We start from the raw sequence: 14,089 nt of genomic DNA on the forward strand, positions 1-14,089 counted from the left end.
TTTTTTTTTGCATGAAGTACATGCATACAGTAGGTGATGATACTCCAATGTAAGGAATTAAAATCTATTTATTGTCCCTTTTTATGTCTTATTCTGCACCCGTCAATTCAAACATATTATATTATATTATATTATATTATATTATATTATATTATATTATATTATATTATATTATATTATATTATATTACACACTGATCAGCCACAAAATTAAAACCACCAGCCTAATGTTGTGCAGGTCCCCCTCATGCTGCCAAAACAGCTCTGACCCATCACGGCATGGATTCCACAAAACCTCTGAAGGTGTCCTGTGGTGTCTGGCACCAAGAAGTAAGCAACAAATCCTCCAAGTCCTGTAAGTTCCAAGGTGGGACCTCTGACTTGTTTTCCCGGCACATCCTACAGATGCTTGATCAGATTCAGGTCTGGGGAATTTGGAGGCCAAGTCAATACCTTGAACTCTTTGTCATGTTCCTCAAACCATTCCTAAGCAATTTTTGTAGTGGGGCCTTCTGAAAGAGACCACTGCCATCAAGGAAATACCATGCATGTGGTCTGTAACAATCTTCAGGTACTTGTCAACCTAACATCCACATGAATGCCAGGACACAAGGTTTCCCAGCAGAACATTGCCCAGAGCATCATGCAGACTCTGCTGGCTTGCCTTTGTCTCATAGTGCATCCTGCTACCATCGCTTCCCCAGGTAAATGACACACATGCACCCAACTGACTCCATGATCTTAAAGAAAATGTGATTCATCCGACAAGGCCATCTTTCTCCATTGCTCCATGGTCATTCTGATGCTATTGTGCCCATTGTAGGTACTTGGACAGGGGTCAGCATAGGCGCTCTGACCAATCTGCGACTATGCAGCCCCATACACAGCAAGCCACAAGCACTGTGTGTTCTGACACTTCTCTCTCATCTGTAGCATTAGGTTTTTGAGCAATCTGCGTAAAGTAGCTTTTTTGTGGGATCAGAGTGGTCACCCCCCATGTGTATCAATGAGCCTTGGGCGCCTGTGACCTTCTGGCCTGTTCAGCGGTTGTCCTTCCTTAGACCACTGCTGTGAAGTGCCTTGAGCATGGGTTAGGCGCTATATAAATAAAATGTATTATTATTATTAGTAGGTATTAACCACTGCATACTGGGAACACCCCACATGACCTGTTGTTTTGGAGATGCTCAGACCCAGTCGTCTAGCCGTCACAAGTTGGTCCTTGTCAAAGTCGCTCAGATCCTTATGCTTGCCCACTTTCTTGCCTTTAACACCTTCAAGAACTGACTCTTCACTTGCTATCTGTCCCACCCTTTGACAGGTGCCATTGTAATGAGATAATCAACATTATTCACTTCACATGTCAGTGGCTGTAAAGTTGTGACTGATCAGGGTATATTTGGCTAAACATTAATTTCTACCTTCACAGTCTAAAATTATGTTGCTGTTTTGTCTTTTGTTTCATATTAGCCCGGTATTACTGCTCTACCCATGAAAGCCTCCTAACTTATATCCAATACTTCATTGGGTTGGCCATGGCCCCTGAGACCACAATTAGATTCAGCAGTTTTGAGAATGTAATGTTATGAATGATAATGTGCATGTGGAGTCGGATTTGATTCATGAATTGCTGGATAACATTAGTACAGTCTGCTGAAAAATCATTCTGCTAGCTATGTGAGGCATGAAAATGTGCAGCGTAAGCGCTTCTGTTTCAATTGCTCACTGAAAGGCTGTAACAAACCAAAGAAACAGACTGGAAAAAATGACTGCCTAATGGAAATGTCCCTGTGTAATTTGATCTGTTCCTTGGAGGCGAGAATTCTCTAAATGCAATAATTTGGTCATGCAAAAGCCACACCTTACAGCACATCTTTGAACTGTGAGTGCTTAATACATAGACACACATAATTAAGTGGTGTGCATTTCAAGAGAGAAAAGGTGTTACTTCATGTTCAAGGTCACTTGGTGTAATTTGGCATGCTTCTGTAAATGGGGTGTGGTAAAATCTGTAAAGGAATAATTTGGCTGTGGATTTCGTCAAATGCTTTGAAAATTGTTCTTTTAATGAAATGGTGACAATGCATGAACCCACCCTACTCTTTGGAAAATTCTGTCATGGACGATGACAGAGCCATTTGGCAAACATCCGCCAAGGTTCAATCTCCATAAAGGGATGCAAAAGTGCGTACACCTGAAGAGCCCCAATAAAGGCAAAACACATGTCATGAACTCTTTGTATTATTTGGCAGATACTGTATAACATATATGTGATCTGCTTCTCGCAACTGAGAGGACGTGGCGGATGTTTGCTGACTGGCCGACCAACCATAAGCGTTACCTGGTAGGTATCCACACAATCTTGTTGATGAGAGAGATCAGATAATGGCTAGCTGGGCTTGAACTAACAGAAAGGCTACAATAACTTAAATAACTACTCTGTATGAATTTGGTTAACAGAAAAGCATCTTAGAATGCTGAACACATCAGGCCTTGAGGGCGACATTGGGTTCCACTCCTGTCAGCCAAGAACAGAAAGCTGAGGCTGCAGTGGGCACAGGCTCACCAAAACTGGACAGCTGAAGACTGGAAAAATGTAGCCTGGTCTAATGAATCTCAAGTTGTGATGAGGCACATAGAATTTGGTGTCAACAGCCTGAACCCATCTACCCAAACTGCCTTGTGTTAACAGTCCAGGCTGGTGATGTGGTGAATGTTTTCAATTTGTCACTTAAATGTCATGGCTTATTTGGGTATTGTTGCTGACCATGTGCATCCCACCATAACACAATTTACCCATCTTTAATGGCTACTTCTGGCATGATAATGCACCATGTCACAAAGCAAAAGTCATCTCAGACCAGTTTCATGAACATAACAATAATAATAAATAATAATAATACATTTTATTTATATAGCGTCTTTCCCATGCTCAAGACACTTCACAGAGTTTAAGATAGAACGGCAGGGCATACAGTATATAGCATTGTGCAAACCAGATGAATAAATAAAGAAGATTACAACAGTGAATTCAGAGAAAAAGCCTAATAGACAACATAATTGATGGCCTAGCACACACACACACAGGTTACATGAGCATCTTGACATAAAGGTAAACTGAGAGAAGGATAATAAAGTCAAATAGAGCTAAAGGCCTTCCTGAACAGATGAGTTTTGAGTTGTTTTTTAAAAGAATTCATGGAGTCAGCTGACCTGATTAATTTCGGTAGATCATTCCAGAGTCTGGGCGCTATACAGCTGAAGGCCCTGTCACCCATGGAGTGTAGATTAGTGTGGGGTACAACAAGATTGCCAGAATCAGAGGACCTTAGTGGGTGGACAGGCACATAGTGATGGAGAAGGTCACTGATGTAGTTTGGCGCGAGGTTATTTAAGACTTTGTAGGTTATTAGTAGGATTTTATATTCGATTCTGTAAGACACAGGGAGCCAGTGAAGATGGAGAAGGATGGGTGTGATGTGCTCGCTGCTGCTGGTTCGTGTAAGGACTCTTGCAGCTGAGTTTTCAATAAGCTGGAGCTGTGATATAAGATTAGAAGCAGCACCTGCCATTAGGGTGTTACAATAGTCGATGCGGGATGTGATAAAAGCATGGACAAGTTTCTCGGCATTAGAGAAGGAGAGGAAGCAGGAAACACGGAATATGTTATGGAGGTGAAAGTAAGAAAGTTTCTTAATGTGATTTATGTGGGCAGAATAAGAAAGGGAGGAATCAAAAATGACACCAAGATTATTTGCAGTAGAGGCAGGTCTGATGAGATCACTGCCAAGATGGACTTGGAAGGAGCTCATTTTCAATGAGTTTGGTGTTCTTCAGTTGCCTTCCCAGCTTCACTTGACGCTTCCCAAGCATTTGCCCGGTGGCAAAGATTACATTTTTTGTTCCATTAACAGCCATGAAACCAGGCTTCATTTCACTAACTTTCTCCTGACCCCCGATTCTTTCCTTTAGTACTTTATCAACCATCTGTCTGCTCCAAAAACCTGATTGCTTGATATGATTCACACTTCAGTGGACCACCCTTTCCTTTGTATACTGGAATAAGCACGCTGCTTTTCCAGTCTTCAGGAATCCTCCATGCACACACGATCATGTTGCACAGTTCCATCAAGCATTCAACTGCAGGACCTTGTGGACCACTGTGAGCAAGTGGCGTGAGCACAGATGGACAATCAATGTTGCATAAAAAAGCCCGTTGGTGAGCTTGTCAATCAGCCACTGGCTAAGGTAAACTTCTTTCTCCCTTTAGCTCAGCTTAATGAGAATTGCTACTTGTCACCCAGACATCCTGGGTTGATGTTTCAACCTGTGCTGTCTCAGGGAGGACATCTAAAGAGAACAGGAGAGCATCGCCTCCAGTAGTTCCCTGCTGGTGACAACTAAGGGCTCATCCACGTGCAGCATGCGATGTCACGGATGAAAGGTCAAGAGCTTCTTCAGCAGTTGGCCTCGGAGAGTACTTCTTTATGCTTCAGTAGTCTAAAGTTGTCCTTTCTGATCTGGAGGCCTGTGTTTGATTCCCACTGCTGACATCTCAGTGAAGAACTGAGTCACACTTGAATGAGTTTCTGGTGACACGCTGACTTCAGCACCTCAGGTGGGTCTACTTCTTTGTCTATCCTTTTCAGAGGTTTTGTGACCTTCACTTTTCAAAACTTCTAGCTCTGTACTTTTGTTCTCTCAAACTTCAGTAATTTTCCCACATGCTTCTTCTAGGAATCATTAATCCATTCATCATCAACCATGATGTTCTCTTAAGTTTTTTTTTGTTAAACACTACACATCTATCACATCCCGTCTTATTCTGGACATGTGCTTCACATTTCTTTTTTTCGATTCTCATTCTGGAGCTCAGTTGCCAACTCCCATCTCGTAGCTTCTTGTGCTTTCTCAATGGCTTTTCTTGTATTCTGCTTTGCTATGTTATACTGTAGATCACCTTGTCACCTTCTGCCACTCTTATTGTATCTCATCACTTTCTTCTCAGGTGCCTCATTGTGTCTCTTCAGTGCCTTTGTCCAATTTCTGTTGTTTTCAGTCAGACATTTTTCATCACTTCCCACTTTGAATTCACACCTGCTGCTTCTGAATCTTCACTTGTTCGTGCTGCCAACATCTCAACAAATTGCCAGGCTACGGCCAACTGATTACGCTTGCTGCTGACTTCTTTTCATCTGGCGGTTTGTGTATGTTGTTGAAATCACTAATTTGATTGGTTCATTGATTTCAAATTACTTATCATTGGTAGAAAATAGGATTATTTTATAATAGTTTACTGAGAAAAAGTCACATTTGGACATATAGTAGGCAAATGGGAATACAGTAAGAGTCGTGGTCCAAGTCAGCAAAGCCTTTCAGTGTAGTCAGAATTGCTCATATAGTGCCATTCATGGTTAAAACAGCATCAAGTGTTCACATACGAAAGCCTTTTTAGTAATCATTGGAAATGACATTAAGCATTAAAGATTTGTGACCGGGCCATATGATGGAAGGGCGTTCTGTCCAGCCCCCCATGACCCAGAATTGGATTAAGCAAATTTGACTATGAGATAAGATGAGGTTCATACCTGTGTAGGCTGTTCTTTAGTTCTTCCTCTTTTTGTGATCAAATTTTTTTGAAATACAAAACCCAATTCGTTACTGGAAAACATAAGCTATTTTGACAAAACTTATAATAAAATAAAATGAGGAGTCTGAGTGTTTGGGGCTTGTGAGTGTCCTGGATAAAAACCAAGATCCAGGCATTTGGTGCCCTCTTAGGCACAGCCATCAGCAGTGTGTCTGTCTGCAGAGAGAGTGTCGATCGCGTCAAGAGGTTTGCTTACCTTGGCAGTGACATTCATGTCTCTGTTGACTCTTCCTATGAAGTCAGTATACGGATTGTCAGAGCATTGGGGGGTTATGAGGTCGCTGGAAAGGGGTGTGTGACTTTCCAAATATCTATGTAAAAGAATGAAGGTCCAAGTCTTTAGTCCTGGTGCTTCCTGTCTTGCTATATGGTTGCGAGACATGGACGCTATCCAGTGACCTGAGATGAAGACTGGACTCCTTTGGTAGTGTGTCTCTTCGGAGAATCCTTGGGTACCTCTGGTTTGACTTTGTGTCAAATGAGAGGTTGCTCATGGACTCTCGTATGAGGCACATGACCTGCATTGTGAGGAAGCGTCAGTTATGGCACTACGGCCATGTGGTGCGATTCCCCGAGGGTGATCTGGCTCACGGGATCATCATTGTTGGGGACCCGAATGGCTGGACCAGGACAAAGGGACACCCACTTAACACTTGGCTTTCTTTATTAGAAAAACGTCAACTTAAAAAACAGCACTCAACAAGCAGAAACTAGAACAACTTTTAAAATTAGCAAGAACAAAATCAACACCATAACACTGATAGTTTAATTAACAATTAAACAATTTACTTAAACATCTTTCTAAATAAAGTTAACTTTTCATAGATAACAAATTCTTATATTAGTGAGCTTTCTACCACTGACAAGAGCAGATTAATTCTTTACAGCCAGAAGACAAGTGAGTGACTGCACAATGAACTTGTCACTGCAGATTTACTGTTCCTGAGATGTGCCTGTTAACGTGACTAAGTTTGGCACACTCGGCGCTCACATATAACGAGGGTTGCTTTTCCCAATGTCAGCAACTATGATGAGTGACAGCAAATGGAACTGCCATCTTCATACTGCTTACTCTTATTCTGCTCACAGCACACTTCAATTTTTTGACTCTCGCGTTTACAATGAGCCACCTCCTGATTGCCGTCGCCATACCCTCTTTTGTACGCCTCATCTCACCTCTTAATTATCTGCTGTGTGCATTTCCTGGTCACAGCCTATGAAGGAAGCACTCATGAGGCATCACAAAATCTTCTAATAAACTAATTTAACAAAGAGACAAACTGAGCCATTACATAGAATGTGCAGTTAAACATCTGAAAATGATTTGCGATTATGTGTCAGTTACGTTCAGGAGTTTGTCCATGCAGCACATTCAAGCGAGTCAGCCACAGGTTGAGAACCCCTGCCCCAGACTGGCACCATGTCAAGGGTTGGTTCCTTCTTTATGTCTGATGTTGCCAGGAATGGCAATGTCTCCCTGTGACCTTGAAATGAATTAAACAGATTGGCTAATGAGTGAACAGGTGACACTATAGATATGTTGGTGCTTTATAAGTTGGGCCAATATGACAGTATTTATCTTGATTTTCAGAAGACTTTGGATAATGTACCGCATGAAAAGTTAACAATTAAAACTAAAAGAAGTGGGAATTCATGGCATGGTCTGTACATTGGCTCATAACCAGCTCAAATACAGGAAGGAACGGATTATGATGAGAGGAACTTTATCAGAATTAGGTGATGTTAAAAATGGTGTCACCCAGAAAGCAGTGCTGGGGTCGATGCTCTTTTTAATAATCTTAAATCTGAAGAGATGGTTTGGCAGATAATCTAGAATCTGTTGAATCATTACAGAGGGACCTGGACAGCATACAGGCTTGGGCAGATTTGTGGCAGATGAAATTTAAAGTAAAGGTAAACATTTACATGTAAAGAGTATAAATGTTTAATATGAATGCACAATGAGAGGTCTGAAACTTGAAAGTATCCTTTATGAGAATGACCAGGGTGTCATAGTGGACTCGTTACTATCTACATCCAGACAGTGTGCAGAAGTGATCAGAGAGGCTAATAGAAGGTTAGGTTATGCATCATGATGTGTGGAAGTCAACAGAGGTTATGCATAAATTGTGTAACACACCAGCAAGGCCTCATCTGGAGTAATGTGTTCAGGTTCAGGTTCCCATTACACAAGAAACATAGCAGCAGCTTTAGAGGAAGTCCAGAGAAGAGTGACTAGACTGACTGCGGGACTGCCATGTATGAGGTATGAGGAAAGCCTGAAGGAGGTGAACCTGATCAGCTTAAGCAAACAGAGATTCAGAGGGGACATGATTGAAGTGTTTAGAAGTTTGAAGGGAAATAGCATAGTGGATCCCAGGCTATTACTTTAAAATAAATTGTCCAGCAACAACACAGGACACAGTTGGAAACTTGTTAAGGGCAGATTTTACACAAATGTTGGAAAGTTGTTCTTTATGAATATAGTAGTGTGGTGAAGAGAGTGAGAGTGAGAGAGAGAGAGAGAGAGAGAGAGAGTGAGGTTAGGAGCTTGCACTGTGTGATGGACACCCAGGCGACAGCCTGCCCAAACCCAGACACGATCACAAAAGCAAAGTCCTTTATCTAAACAAATGAAGGTTTTATTTGAAATACCTCCAAAAAGAATTACACAAAGCACAAAAACACTGGTCTTTCTCTCAACACAACATACTCTCTCACCACCGCACTGCCCTCCTCCAGTCAAGTGTTGCTTCTCTACCACCCAGCTCCGTCTCGCCTGAATAAGGGAGTGCAGTCCCATTTATTACAGACCCGGGAGTACTTCCGGTGCCAGGGCGATTGCCCAATGGAAGTACTTCCGGGTCACACAGAAGTCTATTATCAGAGTAGGGAGCTTGTTTCTCTGCAATGCCCTCTTGCAGCACCCCGTGACCCCAGCAGGGCTGCCCTGCCAGATGACATTTCCTGGCATGCCCTGCTGGCTTCCCACTGGGTGTGGATATCCGGGGTGCTGGGGGAATAACAATTCCCTAGTGATCTCCCTACTTTTATAGGGGCTGTCCATCCATCTTTTCCTTCTGGGTCTGCTTCCTTTCCTGCCCGGGATGTCCGTCCAGCCCGTGTGGCATCTACAACTGATACAGCATGTAGCCGCTCCCATCATATGACAAACCACCTCAGGATCCCAGATTAGGACCCTCAGCTCCACATTAGTTCAGATGGAATGGAATAGTGTGAGATTCTTTAGTGCCAATTCTGCCATCATCCACTGAGTTTTCCCTGCAGGTTGGAGGACCTGCTTTCCGGGCTGGATGCGCATTAACGTCATACCCAGGACATGGTGGAGAGCAGGACTTTAAATCTCAACTTGATGTTATTTTTGAATTGTTGGGCTCAATAGCCTGTTCTCGTCATAATTGTTCAAATGACCTAACATTCATGGTGTGATCAGACGGTGGCTTTTTGATTTGTAATATGATAAAGACATTTGGAGACTATAACGTTTACAGTCACTACTTGTTTCTTACATTTAAAAGGTTATAGTCTTATTGTATGCGTCTTTTGTTCTCTTTTTTTTCAGTTACTTCCACACTGTTGCAGTGATTGCTGCTGCTGTGTCGTAGCTCCTGGGTTCAGATCCTGGTCCTGTCAATGTCTGCATGGAGTTTATCTGCTATCCCTTTGCCAGTGGGGCTCTTCCTCTGTGAACTCAGTTTCCCTGCCAAATTGCCAAAGACAGGCAGGTTAAATTGACTAGGAGTGGGTTCAATGGAAGGACGGTTGTTTGTGCTGAGGGAGTAGACATTGTGACCTGTTGCAATGGCATTAGATTACAAACCACAAAATTGGCACTGAAGTCCCCAATGCCCGCTCAATGTGTGATCCTGAACATGGCACCTGACCTGTGTGCACTTCGTTTATAAAACACTAGCCACGATTCTTGTCAAAGACAGATAATAAAGTAATTTAAATATATTTGCCATCCCTTGCCCTACGTCCACTTTCAGCGCCTTTCCTCTGTTTTCTCATGTGTCTGAACCTCAATTCACGTAAAGCCTTAAAGTCTGCTTGTCAGACGCTGTCATTATTTTTGAGGCGCCTTTCTCATCTCCTGTCCAGTTTTATACTTTCTGTCTTTGAAGGTGACTCTCTCAGCATGCACCTTTACTTCTCCTTGTGTGTCTCACACTCGCATTTCCTCTTTTGTCACGTCACCACATCCAATCTGACCAATCACACTAAAGCCAAACTGACCAATCAGATTGTTTTGATGGACTGGATACACAGGCCATAATGTTTTATTAGATCGATAGATATTTAATAATATACTTGGGGTATAAAATTCAGGTTGTTAAGCCTTTCTTCTTCAATATAGACATTGGCTTTCCTCTGTCTGTCCTGCTTCCCAACTTTTTGAAATTCAGTTGAATATTGATCAAAATAACTAAAATGTTATCACAGGGAATTTTTTGAAATTTTTGCCTCTTAGTCATGTGAGTGTGGTTTTAACCACTTAAAAGATAATAATGTGTATAGAAGCACATGCTGAAAAAACCTAGTTTCACTTTTGTGTCTTGAATGTGACATTTTAAGGTGAATCAGGACACCAGGGAGACTGAAAGGTTAGCACAAAAATGCTAGTATAGCAGGATCTTCAGTAGCCTGCCTGTTCAAATTCACTAAATGAATGCTTTATGTCTTCCCACTGCACATCAGCACGATGGGGGGCAGATTTGGTTGAACATTAGTCTCTTTCTAGTCACAGTTTGCTTGACGTAAATCCTGCTAAGCCAATTATTTGCACATTTTAGACCTAAGACTGCCTGGCTGAGACTAACAGCTAAACAAAAGGACAGCGATGTAAGTTAAAAGCAGCAAGTCACGCTGATCATGAGCCAAGTTAAAAAACACAGACTCAGGAGACTGCACGAAAAGGCCAAAAAAAACATTATTTAAAAACTCAGATCACCTCTGTAGCCTAAGAAATGGCAACTATTTAAGTAAAAGAGGGAGACTGTGAAGCAGCTATTAAGATTTTTATTTAAAGCTCAACAAGGCTGAGTCAATAGCAGACAACAAAACTGCCAAAAGACCCTGGAAAACATGACTAAAGTAGTACCTGTTCATCAGTGCTTTTTGGTACTGGCAAAATAAGAACAAGGTAGGAAGTAAGCCTGTCAGATTGAAAATCACTATCTTTATATAGAATACGCTACCGTGGCTGTCCGTTTGTCTGTCCAGGATTTTAAATCACCTGTAGCTCGCAAACTGTTTGAACTATTGACCTGAAATTTGGTACACATATACTACGTGACGTCTACTATCTGCTTTCGGGGTGATGATTGACCTCCATGGTTATTCCTCTTTTTATTTTTATTTTATTTTATTGCAGAATCAACTCTTGGCAGTGGCCAGCAGGGCAGCCGTGCGGTGCATGCTTATGGGCGCCGTTCTCATTCCCTACCACCTTTGCCATCACTTCCCCTACCTCTTCATATCTTAAATCATTCTTGAGGCAGATTGAAGACTTAAGTGCCAGCTTAAGTGAAAAATTAAAGAAAACATGCTAAGTAATTGTAACACAAACACTGACTTAATCAGTTTTAACGTGAAAAGATGCCGACGAAAGAAGAGAAGAAGCGGGCCGCTAGGGTGGAGAAAAGAAGAGCTGCTCGGGTAGTAGCAAGCACATCAACCTCTGAGCAAACGAATGCTAAATGTACAGAGAAAGAGGATGAAAACTAGGAATGCTCAAGTCAAGTGTATTCACTACACGTTATCGTGCAGTACGCCATTACTGGTTGAATATAATTTGAATGAATTAAAAAAAAAAAAAACATTCTTCGAAGACAAAGTTAATATTCAAATGTGAACAAACAATAGTTATGTCTTACTTCCCACTAATTTCAACTTCATGTTACTCCGGATGCTCTAAGCAGTATTTTTGTATTTAATGGACCTTTTCTTGCATATCACTTCAAGGACCAGCATATTCATATTTTTAAATGGTTAGCTTGTGTCCCCAATTAGTAAAACAGATGAGAAATCCTTGAGTTGTACGCAATCTAAATCCACCCCTTTGACTTGTGGTTGTGCAGTGAGGATTCTGCTTCTTACACACTGAGACCCCTACACAATGCATTTCAGGACAGACGTTTCTACCCTCTCTCAGTTCTTGGTTCTGCACTTTTACTAAGAACAGATTTAAACTTCATCTCCTGCATCCTGAAAGTATTAGTCTGTTCCTGATCCCATTCTTGTTTGCTCTTGGACATGAGATCCCTAATGTTCTGCTATGTTATTTCAGAAGCATTCAGTAAAAAGCTGGTTTCTTTTCTCATTTTAGTTACTCTATAATGTTTATTAATTTATGCCTACAATCAATACAAATGTTTTCTTACAGTCTTGGCGAATTCAACAGCATCCATCCATTGGACTTGTTTGATCCAAACTCAATCCACAGAATCAACAGAAGCAAAGAGTGAAACAGATACATTTTGATTCACATACAGGCTTGTGAAAGTGACACCAAAATTCATCAAAGAGATTTTTGGGATTTTAATTTTTTTATTTTTGGAGTGCAAAATAAGGAATACTGCTCCCTAAAACGTCATCCACACTTCTGTGATTATCCGTGTTCTTTTCCACAGCTGCATAGAGCGTGTAATCCATACCACACTAGTAAAATCAATACTACTAACGCCTCTAGTTCACACCTCTGTTAAGAAATAAAGTGCGTTTTTTGAAAATGCGTCATACTATGTAATTTCCACATAAAGAAATGCGTCATGGATAACTTTACTGTATTTTCTCCACATGAAAACTCAGTAAACTTAGTGATCACTACCAACACTCCCCACCATTACATCGCAGCCATCTTATCCTAGTTGAGAATATGCTTGCCTTTTTTTTATTTTTTACTACACCTCTTTTTTTAAACACTAAATGACATGCAGAATTAGTGTATGAAAACACTTCCCAAACAGCAACTAAAAGCCATTTTTCTTGTGTAAAAAAGATGAATTTTGCTGGAGGCAAAACACAGTTAGTTTCACATATTATTTTGAGATGCTAAATGTCTAGTTTCACTTCAAATTCAATTTTGCACAAATTGTTTTGCTCATCACTAGTCACCAGTTAGCAGCCAGATAATGGAAGTACACACATGGACGCAAACTCTACACGTATGGCTACCAGGTTGGGATTATAAATTCTAGCTACTAGCACTCAATTATTAAAATATATGCAAGGTCAATCAGCAGCACTTTGAATTCTATGAGTTTGGCCAATCTGTACAGTAGGGTTACTATGATTAATCTTATTAAAGTAAATTAGATACTCTCATATATACCAATGATGGAGAATGTTCAGTGTGTGTGACTGTAATGATTTATAAGAGACATCATGTGTCAAAAAGTAAAACTTAGAATTTTAAAAATTGTACCAGTGGCTGGAAAAGTGTCATTAGGGGACAGGAGAGACAATCATATAGAAGAAACTGAATAAACTAAGCATCTAAAATGGAGTCACAAGGCAAGAACATATCTAAAACAAAGACTATCAAATGTCAAAAATCCTAACACTAACTTGTGTTTGAGTTCACCTAACACGCTATAATAGGGGTTAGACCAACACTAGGATACCAGAAGCTGAGCACCACAATCATTTGTAGGTCGAGCAAGATGACCTCCATATCACATGTCTGACTACAGCCTTTGGAAATGGTGACAAAAACAGGCTAAAAAATGAGGTGGCGTCACCACCATAATGAAAAAATATGTAAATAATGAAAAAAAAACATAACTAAGCATTCCAAAAAGGAAATGAGAAACTATAGTGAAGCTATAATGTACATTCAAGAAATGGACAGCTTTGGATTTCTTGATTTTGTTCCCTTAAATGGACACTAACAAAAAAAAAAAACACAAAAACATTATTATGTTACAATTCTTATTTCTATGTCAGATATGGACCCATGAGTAAGGTCCTAAACCCTAAATCCCTGTGTGTTGTGGTAACACAGAACAATATAGCAAGAGATGAGAAAAAGATTCAGAAGAAGAGACACAGATAGGAGGAAACAAAATTCAAAAATACGAGTAGCAAAATCATTAAACAAATACTGAATATCAAAGTGAAAAGGCAAACCAAAAATTCAGTAACAAAGTACAAAGAAAACTTTTGAAATCAGCTACAAGGATCCATGGTGTTATGTGCAATCTCAGATAAAGACGTGACCTTAATAACGATCTTTAACCCATTGTCTCAACGGCATCATGGACCACAACATTAAGATTTTAACCAAGGTGACCCATAAACAGCAGGTTAACAAAATGATGATGACATAAAAATGCAAAAAAATACAACAAAACCAAAACGGATCCAAGTAACAAAACCAAAAACCAACAAAATGAAATCAAATCCTTGTATTCAAAAA

The 14,089-nt window shown here is 40.6% G+C and overlaps 1 protein-coding gene across 2 annotated transcripts in view; it reads right to left on the reverse strand.

Annotated features, from left to right (window-relative positions):
- Window positions 1-14,089, reverse strand: part of LOC114662571 (neuronal migration protein doublecortin-like) — a 196,668-nt gene that overhangs the window by 78,706 nt on the left and 103,873 nt on the right. The gene's annotated exons all lie outside the window — the stretch shown is intronic.

Source organism: Erpetoichthys calabaricus, chromosome 12 (genome assembly GCF_900747795.2).
Source record: "Erpetoichthys calabaricus chromosome 12, fErpCal1.3, whole genome shotgun sequence".
NCBI lineage: Eukaryota > Metazoa > Chordata > Cladistia > Polypteriformes > Polypteridae > Erpetoichthys > Erpetoichthys calabaricus.